This window comes from Cupressus sempervirens, chromosome 1, assembly GCF_028749045.1.
Source record: "Cupressus sempervirens isolate cs-2001-9-10 chromosome 1, ASM2874904v1, whole genome shotgun sequence".
In the NCBI taxonomy this organism is placed as follows: domain Eukaryota; kingdom Viridiplantae; phylum Streptophyta; class Pinopsida; order Cupressales; family Cupressaceae; genus Cupressus; species Cupressus sempervirens.
Window position 1 is genome coordinate 896,494,297 of NC_143118.1, and position 14,605 is coordinate 896,508,901.

General features: G+C 34.6%; 1 pseudogene; it reads right to left on the bottom strand.

The window, feature by feature from the left end:
* Positions 1–10,240: 10,240 nt before the first annotated feature.
* LOC149580747 (polyamine oxidase 7-like) lies at positions 10,241–14,214 on the bottom strand (annotated as a pseudogene).
* Positions 14,215–14,605: the final 391 nt, after the last annotated feature.

Consider the following 14,605-nt stretch of genomic DNA (forward strand, 5'->3'; position numbering starts at 1 on the left):
TCTGGATAGTCTAACCTAGAATTTAAAATGCTACCTTATCCATAATGCTTCATAGTATGTCATTATTACTGATGACTTGTTTAGGAGAGGTCTCGACAGAACACTCCTTAGGTGTATAGAACCCAAAGAGTCCAAACATGCATTAATTGATGTTCATGAGGGCATTTGCAAATCCCACTCAAATGGCTTGAAACTATCTCACAAACTCATTAGAGTTGGTTACAATTGGCCTAAAATGGAGCAAGAGGCAATCAAGTATGCCAAGTCTTTCAAGAAGTGCCAGCTCCATGGGAATTTGATTCATGCTCCAGCTAGGGAGCTCATTCCATCTACCACAATGTGGCCATTTCAATAATGGGTCTTCAATTTGGTGGGTCAGATTCACCCATCTTCTTCTAATGGACATAAGTTCATTATTATAGCTATAGACTACTTCACGAAATGGGTAGAGGCAGTACCCCTCACAATAGCAAATGGCAAAACTATAGCTCTTTTTATCACAAACCACATCATATGTAGGTATGGTGTATCATCCTCCATCATTATCGACAATGAAGGATATTCAAAAACAAAGACCTCAAGGAACTATGCAATAGATTCAAAATCACACAACATTGGTCTTCTATCTATTACCCCCAGGGTAATGGTTAGGTAGAGGTATCCAACAAGACAATCCTCAAGATCCTCCATTACATAGTCAGCAAATCTGGGAGGGACTAGCACCTCTAGATTAATCCATCTTTATAGGCATATAGGACAAGCATCAGGATTCCAATGGGTATGATGCCCTTTACTTTGGTTTATGGAGTGGATTTTGTACTTCCAATAGAGGTTGAGATTCCTACCTTAAGAATCTCAATGAAAGGCCTTATTACTAATGAAGATTATAGAATAGCTCAGCTTTAAGAGCTAGTCTTACTAGATGAACATCGACAAGTGGTGTGCGATCACCTATGAAATTATTAGCAACGAATGTCAAGAAGCTACAATAGGAAAGTTAAGCCATGTGACTTCCACCTAGGTGATCTCGTCCTGAGAGAAAATCCTAGGAATCAGCAACAATGGGTCCAAAAAGGGAAGTTCAAACCAAACTAGCTTGGTCCTTACATAATCACTATAGTGTATGGATCAAGTGCTTACCAGCTTTCAATAGCTGAGGGAGAAGTGCTCAAGGAGCCTATCAACACTCTCCACCTAAAGTGGTTCTATAGCTGATCTAATCTTAGAAGCTCTTTGTACATATCTAAATGTCCTAAAAAAAAAAATCTAAAATTTGCAAAAATTCCTTTAAAAAATCATTACCTTGGTGAAAACCTAGCAATAAGCACCTTGGTAATACCAAAAAAAAATTGAAAAGCTTCCAAAATTCAAAAAAAAAAAATTAATAGAAAAATACAAAAAAAAATTAAAAAACAAGAAAGTGCCATTGGTGAAAACTTAGAAACATGCATCATGGTAGCCAAAAAAAAATGAAAGCCCTACCAAGAAGGTGAAAACCTAGCAAACAAGCACCTCTTGTTCCCAATGCTCCATCTTATAGTGCATCTTCTAGCTCCCTGTATAGTTGCTTTCCTACTTCAGTTTAATGCTTTTTGCTCATGTATCCATGGATTGAGTCTTGTCACAGCTTGGGGGCACTACTCTCCAGTGTCCTAGAATCTCTTTCATGATAGTCACCAGTTGTATCAGTTGTGTCTACCTACTGTCGCTAGTGTCACACTTTGTCAAGATTCTCCTCATAGAATCTCTTTTATGGTAGTCACCAGTTGTTTTAGTTGTGTCTTTCTACTATCACTAGTGTCATGCTTTGTCAAGATTCTTCTCATAGAATCTCTTTTGCAACAATTTCCAATTGTTTTAGTTGTGTCTGCCTACTATCGCTAGTGTCATGCTTTGTCGAGATTCTCCTCATAGAATCTCTTTTGTGGTATTTGCCAGTTGTCCTAACTCTATCTACCTACTATTTCTCATGTCACTTTTTGAGATTCCTTAATGGCAGATCTCTCTTGTATCAGTCACCAACCATTCTAGATGTTTCTGTTTACTGTCACTTGGTCCTCTTTAGGTTCTTCACATTGAATATTCCTCTCTGACCTCAATCACTAGTCATTCTAGCTGTGTTTGTCTACTATTGTCACCATACTAAAGAGATTTATTCCATCTATGTTCTAAACATTGACACTTGACATTAATCCCTAAAACATGAACTCAAAATGATATACTTGTTTAGATATACTGAGCTTTTTCTTTGTTTGTTTCATTTTTGCTTCATCATGTCTCCTTGAGAAACTCAATGATGTAATTTTTGACTAGAGAAGAAAGGACTAGGGGCATGATCTTTTCTTTTCTTTCTATTGGTGGTTTAGTTCCAATGATCTGAGGCATACATATACATGGGGTGTCCACTATAAGAGTCTCCATCTTATAGTGGATGGCCATGTGTACCTCAACTCCTTTTATATGGATAAATCAATGATGTTGGTTCTTCTCCTTACTTTTTGGAGTGAACTCTTTTATAGTACAGTAAATCCTAATACTTGTCCTGCTAAGTGAATGTATAGGTCACTGCGAGTGTATATGGAAACTTCTATCCTAGGTTACGGACACAAGGGCCATTGCAGACAGAATACTTATTGATTACTTAGCATAAGAGGGATCTCCCATGTGTCTAGTGTGTCTATATGCAAGAAACATTCTGGTCATCCTAGCATTTATGCTCTGATGCTTATGTTCACTAGCTATATTAAAAGGGACAAATGTTCTGGTCATTCTGGCTTCTTCTACCTCGAATGCTTACATTTCATCCCAAAAAAACTAGAATAGATGTCCTCTTCATATTCCTATGATTGCAATGTTAGTGGGGATTGTATGACATTTGGGATTCATTATATGCTCAATGATGATAATTATCAAAGCTTGGTAACTAGACCTAGGGTTGCATCTAGTTTAAGATTGTATCTAGCATAAGATTGCATTGCATAAGCACATGGTTTGATTGTAGATCCACTTACATCATTTGTGATGAGAAATTTTTGGCTTATTCAAAGTATCATGTTTCTTCATGACTACACAAATGATTAGTTCATCACCATCTTGGCTACTTTGATTGCTCTAAATCCATTTTCGGGATCAAATTCAAAATTTGACACACTTAGACAACTCAAAATCACATTTTCAAATTTTGGGACTGGCATGATTGAATACTTGTGTAGTCCATTTTTTTTCTGATACTTTGTGAATCTTGACATCTTTTCAAATCACACTTTCTTCAAACTTTCCAAGATTTCTTCAAATTGGCTTCTATATTTCTTCTGATCATACTAATATCTTCTAAATTCATCTAATTGTACTAATCTCTTCTAAATTCTTCTAATCATTCTAATCTCTTCTATATTTCTTCTAATCATTCTAATCTCTTCTATGTTCTTCTGAACATCAGATTTTTGTAGTACCTTTTAACATACTATGCTACATCACATTTTTAGTGTGTCATCTTTCAATTTCATTCCTGAGGGGGCAAGATGATTACATCATTGAATCTGAAATTCAACTCAATTTGAATCTTATGTCCTCATCACTTGGGGCATCTTCATTGCTCAGGGCATCTTGTTTCCATCTTATGTTCTCACCACTAGGGGCATCTTGTTCCCCTCTATCTGGCATCATTTTTCATCTATCTCATATTTTCATCAGCTGATCACATCTTATAACATTTCTCGTCAAAGTTTGATAGACAGGTATCAAGACAATCTAAACCCTAACTCCTAAGGATCAAGCCTCATTCTAAGGATGATTCTATGACTCATGATTGGATCATGTTTTCTTTTATTCTTAGGTATCTAGGTGTTCTATCTAGATCCTTAAAGGTTAAGCTTCATTCTGGAGGAAACCTTTAAAATGCTTATTCAACTTAGGTATCTAGGTGTTCTATCTGGATCCCTTAAGATTAAGCTCTATTCTAGAGATAATCTTTAAAATCTTATCAATTTAGGTATCTAGGTGTTCTATCTAGATTCCTTAGAGTTAATCTTCATTCCAGAGATAATCTTTAAAAGCTTATTCATCTTGGTATCTAGGTTTTCTATCTAGATCCCTAAAGGTTAAGCTTTGTTCTAGAGAAAACCTTTAAAATTCTTATCAATTCAGGTATCTAAGTGGTTTGCTTGGATTCCTTAAGGTTAAGCTCTATTTTGGAGATAATCTTTAAAAGCTTATCAGTTGGTCTCTGTATCATCAATTTTGGAACCAATCTCATCTCTTGATCTTTGCATCATTCTTTCTAATTTTCTTTAAATTGAACATGCTGCTCACACATTCATTCAAAGAGGGGCAAAATGTAATACCCCAAAATTGGCACATTTCCTTATTAACCAACTTTGGTTTATTCAACTCTTTTTAATGCTTATTTTACTAGGCAATTCTAATTCTAATAATCCCTACTTGACCTAGGTGTCAAAGGCAGAAAACCATAATTTGCATTAATCATATTATTTATTTAATTCCTAAATATCGACTCAAATTAGCTACACAAACCTATCAATTTAATTTAATCTAATTATAAGTGTTCTACTTTAATTAAATTAAAATTACCTCTTTAGCTAATATACAAAAGAATTAAATACATTTAATTTAATAAGATATCTCCTCTTTTTAATTATTGAATTTAATTATTCAATTAGTTAAAGTTGTCCATTTATGAGGTCATATTCTATTTTATTAAATTAGATATTCACTCAAAAAAAGGAACCAAACAGCTCCTTTTATCACTCAAAAGGTAATTAGTCAGCTCCTTTTATCACTCAAAAAGGACTCAGTTAACTCCTTTTATCACTCAAAAAGGATTGAGTTAGCTCCTTTTATCACTCAAAAGGACTCATTTAACTCCTTTTATCACTCAAAGGCAACCAATTAACTCCCTTTTTATGAGGAAGTTACCTTTATGACTGGCTTTCCTCTTTAATCTTGACCGTCGATCACCTCTTGGATTCTATAAAAGAAGCTCTCCATTCCTCATTACAAAGGATGAATTTTGGAATTTGCATCAAATTTATGCTGAAATTCTTACTCACTTTGCTCACATTTGCATAGCTTTATTTCTTTCATTGTAATATCATTTAGATTTTAAATATGCATCCATTTAGCATATTATGCTTCTTCATTTCTTAGATTAATAATTGCATCTCTCATCTAGATTAATTGCACTTTCATTTAGCTACATAAATCCTTCATTCTAGAGGCCTGGTTGCCCACTTCTCATTTTGAGAGCAAAGGCATAATCCTTCTAGTTAGAAGGCAATAGGTCACTCTGTTAGACTTTTTGAATAAACAACACAATGTTTATTTCGAGATGATCTCATAGGTAATGACCATGTTGAAGTGTATGTGAGGATCAAAGGCTCCCCAATTTTGCATATATAGATCTGAGTGGAGTGCAATCTCAAATCCCTCCAAAGGTACTTTTGATCAATGATCTTCGCAATCATTTCAAATGTGTTATTCAAGAGATTGGTACGTTGGAGTTGGATGATTCTCTAGATAAACTTTGTGTGAATGGAGTTTTGAAACCCAAGCATCAACACCTAGAAACCAAAGGGTTAACTCACATCCCTCACATGCCACATGAATTTCAAGTTAAATGGATTAGATTTATCCTCAGTTGAGTGCATAATGAACATTTGTGGTTGGAAAAACCAATGTTGATCACAAAGAAGATGATTCATCAAATCACTAGTCTCCCAATGCTAGCCAAAGCCAAAATGATGAAAACCATAGGTCAAGTAGAACTTGAAAAGAAAACTCTAGAAAAATGGGATGGTAGAGGAATGAAAATTAGTAGTGTTTTTTATGGAGAATTAAAGTTTGGTATTCACATCATTACATACAAGATATACAACTCTAGCAAGTTGAACAGTGCATCATGTGAAAATATGGACTTGGCATACAAGATGGTAAAGAATAATTTATCATTTGACTTTGCTGAGTTATTGCTGAAGTAGTTCAACAAGAATATGGAAAGCATAACAACATCAAAGAATAACCTATTTAAGTTTGGTTCCTTGTTGACTTGTCTATTCTTTTATGTTCATAAATTCTTCCCTTCTAAATGCATTGTAGTTTGGAGAAAAGATGTGTCTTTGCTTTACCAAATTAGTGAGTATATTTTCAAGATGGGTGAGAATTATAACAATATCATGGACAACTAATTCAATGTATTTAAGGAGAAAATGAACAATAGGTTCAAGATTCCCAAGGAGTTAGTTGAAGATTACAATAATGATATATGTTTCATGGTGGATAGTGACAAAGTGTACATTTAGGCAATTAGGACTAGAATTGCATGGGTAAAACCTCTTGGTTATGAGGTTAATATTGATGAAACAAAGGATATCATTGAAGCTCTTTTCAATGAACCATTTGATCCTAAGGATTCATATTTTGGGACATATGATGAAGCAAAATCTAGGATTGAACTTGAAATATGGCTCCCTCAAACAGTCAACAAAGGAAAGAAAAGAATTGCTAAACTAAAATCAAGTTCAACCCTCTTGGTGAATAAGGGAAAAGGTGAGGATAAGAAAGGTGAGGAAGTAGAGTATGAGGAATAATTTGAGAAAGAAGAACCATTCAAGAAGAAGGGCAAGGTGATCAACACCAAGCCAACAAAGCCAACCACTATAGTACTCACTAGGAGGTCAAGGAAGAAAGGTGGCAATGAAGGAGGAGACATTATATTCAACAGACCTCCACCCACCTTCTAGGATAGATTAAAGGAATTGGAATCTAGAACAGGCATAACAAACTTTAAGGCATTAAAATATGAAACTAGGACTGAGGTAGAGTAGAAGAAAATAGAAGATTTGGTCATCAATAAAATTGGTAAGTGGAAGTACTCACCTAAACAACTTATATCTTAGATTCCTAATGCCTTAATGAAGAAAATAAAGCCAATATGAGAATTTTCTGTGCAAAGTATCAAGGACATCTATGGGAAAACCCTAAGGTAGCTATTATCGAGCATATTAGATGCAGAGGAAAAAGAGTCACTCAAGAAGAATGAAGAAAAAATGACTCTGAAGTTTAATACCTATCTAATTTTGATGAAGGATATTGAACATGTTGTAAAGAATGCAACAAACACTTGGAAGAATGTTTATCATCTTCATAAACTAAGTGATTTTCATGCTGATGTAAAGGATGATGATAATGATGATAATGATGATGATGAAGAAGGGGATGGTGAAAAATCAACTCATTATGTTATTGTTGATTATGAAGAGTTCAAGGAGCAAGAGGTTGCTAAGGAATCAACTCAAGATGATGAGGAGAATAACCTTGTCAAAATAGTTGCAGCAGTCATTACCTCACTTCCTCAATCTCCAAGCAAACCAGTGACAACATCAAGCATGGAGACAGTATCAACAAGTTTGATTGTGATCACTAGTGACAACTCAAACATCCAACCACTCTTTTTTCCTATTTATCTCAGCATTTCATTTACTGAAGTGAACTCTACTTCATCTACCAAGCTATAGAATCCTCCTTCATCAACCGAGTTGGCTACTTAAGTTTTGAGTACATCAATTTTGAATTCTTAAGGTATTTTTGTTAGTACTCCTTTAGTAAGTACAGTATCAATTTTTATTGCTAGCCCCAATATGTCTACTATTGTTTCTATTCTAGAAATAAGGGCAATAAGTGCAATGAAAGTGAGACCAAGCCTCAACCGAGCACAAAATTTTTGGGAAAAGGAAAGGAGATAGAAAAAGACATAAACTTACATGAGGAAATAGTAATCCCTAATTGGGATATTTACAAGCTCACTCCAAACCAAATGCAGACATTTTGTGAACTCCTCCAAAAGAAGGCTAAACAACAAAGGCTAAGAGAGGAGAGAGATAAGGAATTCAAGATAACTGAAGATGCAAAGAACATTTTGGTAGAGGCCATAAGTATTGAGGTTGATTCTTCTCAACCAATCTTGTATCAAATAGTAGAGGCAATCCAAAAATTTAATGAAGATAATAATGGACAAGATAAGCTAGTGCAGAAGGTAGAAAAGAAGTTTGGTAACAAAGTGTTGGAGCACATTGCTCAGTAGATAGCTACATATCAAGTAGAACTTTCTATAATTTTGGGCAATTTATAAGCATCTTGTTCAAATGTGTCGTCACTTTTTGGAAAGCTATGCGATGTTTCTGAGTTTACTGAGCAAATAAAGGACAAATTATCCAAAATAGATGAAGATCTAAAAGCTAGTTCTAAATAGCTGCAACTTGACCCTAGTTCAAGCTCTGTAAATTTCAAGAAAATAAGTTTTTTGTCAAATATGCAAGAATAATTTCTCTACAAAGAAGCAAGGATTAAATTCACATTGATAGATATACCAAATATGATTCTTCCTATTAGTAAATAGGTTTTTCCTCTAAAAAACACCTTCACAAATGACTCTTGAATACCCAAAAAGAGAGACAAACTCTTAAACTAACAATAGAGTCACTTGTAATTATCTTTTCAAGTGCTCTCTGAATTTTGAAATGAAGATACAACTCCCTCCTTTTGATTTACAATAAATGATTTTTTGGTTATGCCTTTAACCTATAAGGAAATAAAGGAATACTAGCATCCATTCATCAACATGACTGTATATTAAAGTAAAAGTAGATGAACAATTTTAACTTCGTCCCTTAGAACCTTTAAACTCCAAAATATGTTTCCAATATGCAACAAAGGAAAGCTAAACTTTCACATGCAATTAATATCCACAAGAACATGAATCACAGTAGAGTAAACAATAGTATCTACTCTAGAAAGTTTAACATAACATATAAAACTATAGAATTTTATATACTTTGCCACAACTTCAAAAAAAAAATTCAAAGTTTTAAAGCATAGAATACTTAGACAAAAATAGTTCTGACTTAATATTCTATGGAGAGATGAACCTTTCTGATACAAGATTGAAAAAAACTAAATTGTCTTCCCTTTCCTTCAGAAGCGTAGACTCCTTCAAAATGGGAGGAAACCTTTTCCAATAGGATTTCTCCTTTTTAAAGAAACCCTAACTGAGTAGTTTTCAAACTACCATAACTTTCTTTCACATATCTTTTTTTCTTTTTAAAACACATTACAATAATTAATTCTATTCAAGAATTAATTATTATTTTTCAATCTAGCCCATTCCCAAATAATTTCTCTTCATACAAGTTTTCACATGACAATGATAATTAATTCTCTTCAATAATTAATTATTTTGAACTTTTTAATTTACCCTACCCACACTTACCATTTTATTTCCCTGATCACATTAATAATTAATTCTTGATAGAATTAATTATGAGGGACATACATGTTACTTTAAAAGTTTAATGTTTAATTATTTTGGATTCATTAATATTTAATTATATAAATAATTAAATATTATGCAAAATAATTTATAATATTTTAACTTTTAAAGTATTTTTATTTTTTTTAATTTGGAGAGGGGGAAATATTTAGGGTTCCAAAACCTTAGCTAACATTGGCTCTTTCTGGGGGCTGCATTCTGTGTTGGGATGCAGAGAACTCCAGAATCTCTGTTGATGTTATCCAGTGCTTGATTCCTTGGGTTGTAGAGTCATTTATCACTATACTCTCATGCTTGAAAAACACAATTCTCTTCCTATCAATCCCTTCCTAAGAATTCTAAAGGGTACTTGGAAGTATTTCAATCTCTTCTGAATGATGACTCTTTTTATCATAGAGCTTCTCCATGAAATCTTGCACACTTTTTTTCTCTTACTTTTATATACTCAAGGCTACTTGATCCAAAAGCCAATGAAGAGCTGCTGAGGCATTTGAGGCTTTTCTTGGATAGTGTTTGTGAAATAAAGGTGAAACCATAATGCAAACAAAAATAAAAGCTCCATCCTATTCATTTTCAAGGGTTTGAAACCACCCACTTTGGAATAATACGCTTTATTGAGATACCAGTGAATATGATGAGGGACTGAAGTCCTCTTCTTCTCAACAAGCATGTCCATGAGAATAGATGGCTTATATCCAAACATACTAATTTCTCCAGCAATTGATGTACCCGTGGAACATGATAGATGGTCACCTTTTGGTAATTCTGATAATCCACCATATGAAAATGTATGGAACAAAACCTGGTCATCAAAAAAATCTATGCACCTTCCTATTAGCTACGTCCATGCTCCTTTCATCCTACAATACCTTTTGATATAATGGTGACTTTAATTAGCTAGTTTGAATATGTTCCCATGAAGAAAAAATTTTGACCTCATTTGGAAATCAAAATAGGAGACATCTCTAGAATGCCATTGCCAAACACCTTTTTTAAAACTTGTATTATTTCAGCTTTGGTCTCTCATTTGGGCTACTATGCTATTCTCCATGCTTCCTCATCTTGCACTATCACCATCAGAAGGTTCCCTCTAGGATACTCCCTTTCCAAATGCTACCAGAAATCATAGTAGCCTGGGCATACATGAAAAACTTAGTTCTCAGTTCTCCTATTGGCCAAAATTTGTACAAGAATTTCATGAATATCTTGCAATAGTTCATTATATCCCATTTGTATATTTCTAGTAGCTTCCACATGGGTAGATTGAGCTTAAATTTGGTAGGCTTAGTCTGCAACACTCCCACGCTATCAGAGATAATAGCATTCTTTGCAGTATAAATTGAACCATCCTCCATCAAGAATTTCACACCATTGTCACTATACTCAATTTTACTCAACACCTTGTTCAATTCAAGGTGTTTTTCAACAATCTTTCTATTGGTGGGTTGAAGAAATTCTTGGGCCAATCTATGCAGAATGTGTTCATATCCTTGAGGGTCTGCCATAAAGTAATTATCATCTTAGAAGTCTACAAAGGAAGGAACTGGCTCTGCATTCTTTAGGCTCATTACATGTGGAGATTTTGCAATTTCAAAGTCATATAAAGAGAACTCGATGACCATCTCCAAAGGCATCATTGGAACATGCCCAAAAATGTGCTATGCTGCTAAGATTGAGATGTCTTTAAATGCACAAAAGTTATTCATTTTTTGCAAATATGAGGGAAGGTTTGACCAAATCTTTAGGAATCGGCCTGCCCTGTCACACTTTTCTTATACTCTCCATTGTCAAAATCTTCTTTTATGAATTATATCTTTTATCATGGTGATTTTGGCAAGTCTTCTGCTTATGGATCCACGTGACCTTCTCGCAACTAAGAAGCTAAAAGCTTCTAGAGGTAGCCCACAATTCCAATTCCCTTACTTCCATAACTATACAATCTCATTTCCCCATTAACATCTAGAGTCTCCATGACTTGTTTTGAAGCATTGCTTGGACTAGAATTAGCATCATATTTTTTCATAAACTCAACCGAAGACCTCCTATTCCATCTAGTTTCTACGCCATGATGGCACAATTAGGGTTATCTTAAGCTACTATAGATGCTATGTCAAGTGCAATCATGCCTTCTTCATTCATGGCATTCACATCTACACCTAGAATTGAGACGAGGTACTCCACTAGCTCAACTCATAGAGCTAACATGGAATGAGAACTTTAGGTATTCCATAAGATACTAGATGGTGATATTAGAATTTGGTGAGTTTAATATCATGGGATCTCTTCCTTTTCCTGGGGATCCACTCTGTTTCTCACTACCGAATGTAATGTTGTGTTGTGAAAGTAGTCATGGTCATTACTCACCAACTCTACAACTTTTTGAAGTGATTTTTTGAATAGAAGACTATGCACCACCTCAAATTGATTATATTCCATAGCAAAGTGCAGAGTAGACTTTTCATCTGAACTACGTATTTTGACACAATCTAGCCATCTGAACATAAACTCACCAATTATGTCATAGTACCCTTTCATGGCTACCATGTGTATTGTACACCTTCCTTGCTTATCTTTCTTCCCATCAATTCCTTATTCCATTCACAAGAGTTGAGCATTACTGATACAATCTCAACATTTCATCCATGGGCGGCTACATGCAAGATGAGTTCCCAAAATGGAATCGAAGAATTAAAAAAAAAAAATTTCACAATCAAGGCGATTCCCAATAAAAAGAAATTCTCTAGATCTACATATGTATCTATTTCAAGTAAAAGCTGAAAGACAAGCCATAGCCAATGTAACCATCTAGTTTGAGTAGGATTATTAAGTATGGCCTTTGTTACCTCTTCATAGCCCTTGTAAGTTGCTACTCTCACAAATCGCCTTGTTTCAAATTTTTCATTGTATATTCTACCTTCGCGACAAAAGCTTCACAATTTCCAAGTGGCCATAGTTGAAAGCTATTATCATGGCAGTCTCTTCAAACTTGTTGTACTCATACGTAGAATTCTCTCTATGTTGAAGGAAAATTTTGACCACTTCTAAATTGCCACATGTAGCCACTTCATGGAGGGGAGTATTTCCTTTGAAAGTAAGATCAACCAGAACATTTGGGTTATGGTCATATAAACTTTGAATATGAGCCAAAGCCCCAGATTCCAAAACAAGGAACAATTTCTTATTCATCACTCTCTTTTTATTCTTGCTGAAGGAGAAAGATTGCACTCCATATTCAATCTCATATTTAAAAAGAACTTCTCCATTAAGATACCCTTGTGAGCAATTGGTTGCATAGTTGTACCATTCACCAATTCAATGAATTCCATTTTGGAGGTTTACCACATGCTCTTATTTATATATTCCAAAACATGAACATTCTGAATGAAAAAAAAAAAGAAAAGAGAAATTCAGCATCAACACCTATACATGTCACGCGACACCATCTAACCAAAGGGGCATTCATAAGCCAAGTTCCCACGACCACCGTTCTGGCTAGTTACATGACCTGCATATGATGTCATTGAATCTGGGTGGACTTCTTGGAGGACTTCTATGATCAAGCATGCCCCCTCCTTTGGACATTGCCTAGCAACATGTCCTGAAATGTTGCAGATATTCATGAACCAAACGTCAATTTTCCATTAGTTTTTGCCTGAATAAGAAGAATTTTTGGCACACAACCATTTCCTATATCTCCATCGTAGGCTCTAAAGGTGCAGCATGGACCTTATGCTTCGCCCTGTATATTTGAACAATTTTTTACCCAGATCTAGAAAGTCAGGTGCTTTTACAATATAAATAATGATTCCACCAGCATAATAAATCTTCCATCATCCATCAAATGGGAAATTATCATCATAATTTCCACATGTCTTTCTTCTCTACCCTAATAGACTTTATGAAAACATTAGGGCAAATAATTCTTTCACTAGTGGGAAAGTATGAAGAAAACTCATAAATATTATTATGAGTAATGGGTCCATGTATTTTACCAATGACCAAAGAAGAGCATAGTTCCACTATACATATCCCCCATCAAAATATTTCTAGAAACCCTAAATTATTGACAACAAAAAATGTAGAAAATTCCAGAGCTTGCATGTATCAATATTATTTCCATAACACTCTCAACTATGGCTCCACATGTCATCGAATGCTTCTCAAGTTGTCATTATATTTTTACATAAGGCTCCTAGAAAACTTTAAATGGATTTTAAATAAGGAATTTGAATCTTTCAACTTGGAGAGTGAAACTGGATGAGCACGGGGATATGACCAATCCATGGGAGGGCCTTTACTTTCTAGAAAATTCTGAGTACGGATTGACTCAAAGAAAAGGGGAAAGGCTCAAAGCTGGTGCAACTTTAATGAAGGGAAACACCAAAACAAGAAACAAACTCAAGCCAAAATTTGCAAAAAGAGGGAAGTTATTTACAATGGGGAGGGGAAAACCCTAAAAACTAAATGTGACCATTTAGAGGTTGGAAAAAGTATGAGCCTTTCTGAATCAATTCTTGGAAAGATGAATTCATATTTCATTGAAGGGAAAGAAATATGACCAAATTAAGGCTCATCTCATCTACAAAAGATATATGCATGGGAGGAAAAATAAATAAAGAATTACAGTCTCCTTCATTTTTCAAATCAACAACTTTCACAAAGGTAGATGAAATGCCAATAAAGGTTTTCATACCTTGAATTTCTTGAACTTTTGATTGCTCATGAGATGTTTCCACTGAAAATTGCTGCATTGATTCCTCCGAAGGAAGATAGTGTAAAAGGTTTGTAGGAGGTTGAAAAATATGTGAATCTTTTTCTTCCTCTTGATTCTCCCCTGAGTCCTCTTCAAGAGCTTTTTCTTGTTCATGCATCGCTTCACCAATTTCTTTTTCTTCACACATCTCTTGTACTTTTTCTAGCTCTTTCACAAGAAATCTTCTTTGGATGAGGATAGCACCATAAAAATATTTTTAAAATGCTACTCGCTTTACCATGTCCTTTGTAATTTCTTGGATTGAATTTTCTTTGAAAGGAGGAATAAAAATAAACACATGGACATCATCTTGATTTCTTGCAGGAATCCAATCCTTCAAGATTTTTGGATATCTTTGAAATAACTTCTGGTATTCATCTTCAATAGAGCTGCCAACCTCCATCCTCGGGGAGGTAACCTTTAGATTTTTAGGAAAAGAAAAGCACAGGAACTTGCTTTCTTTCCCCAGCAGAGTTGCCCAAAACTGTTAGTAAATAGGTGTGTCCTCT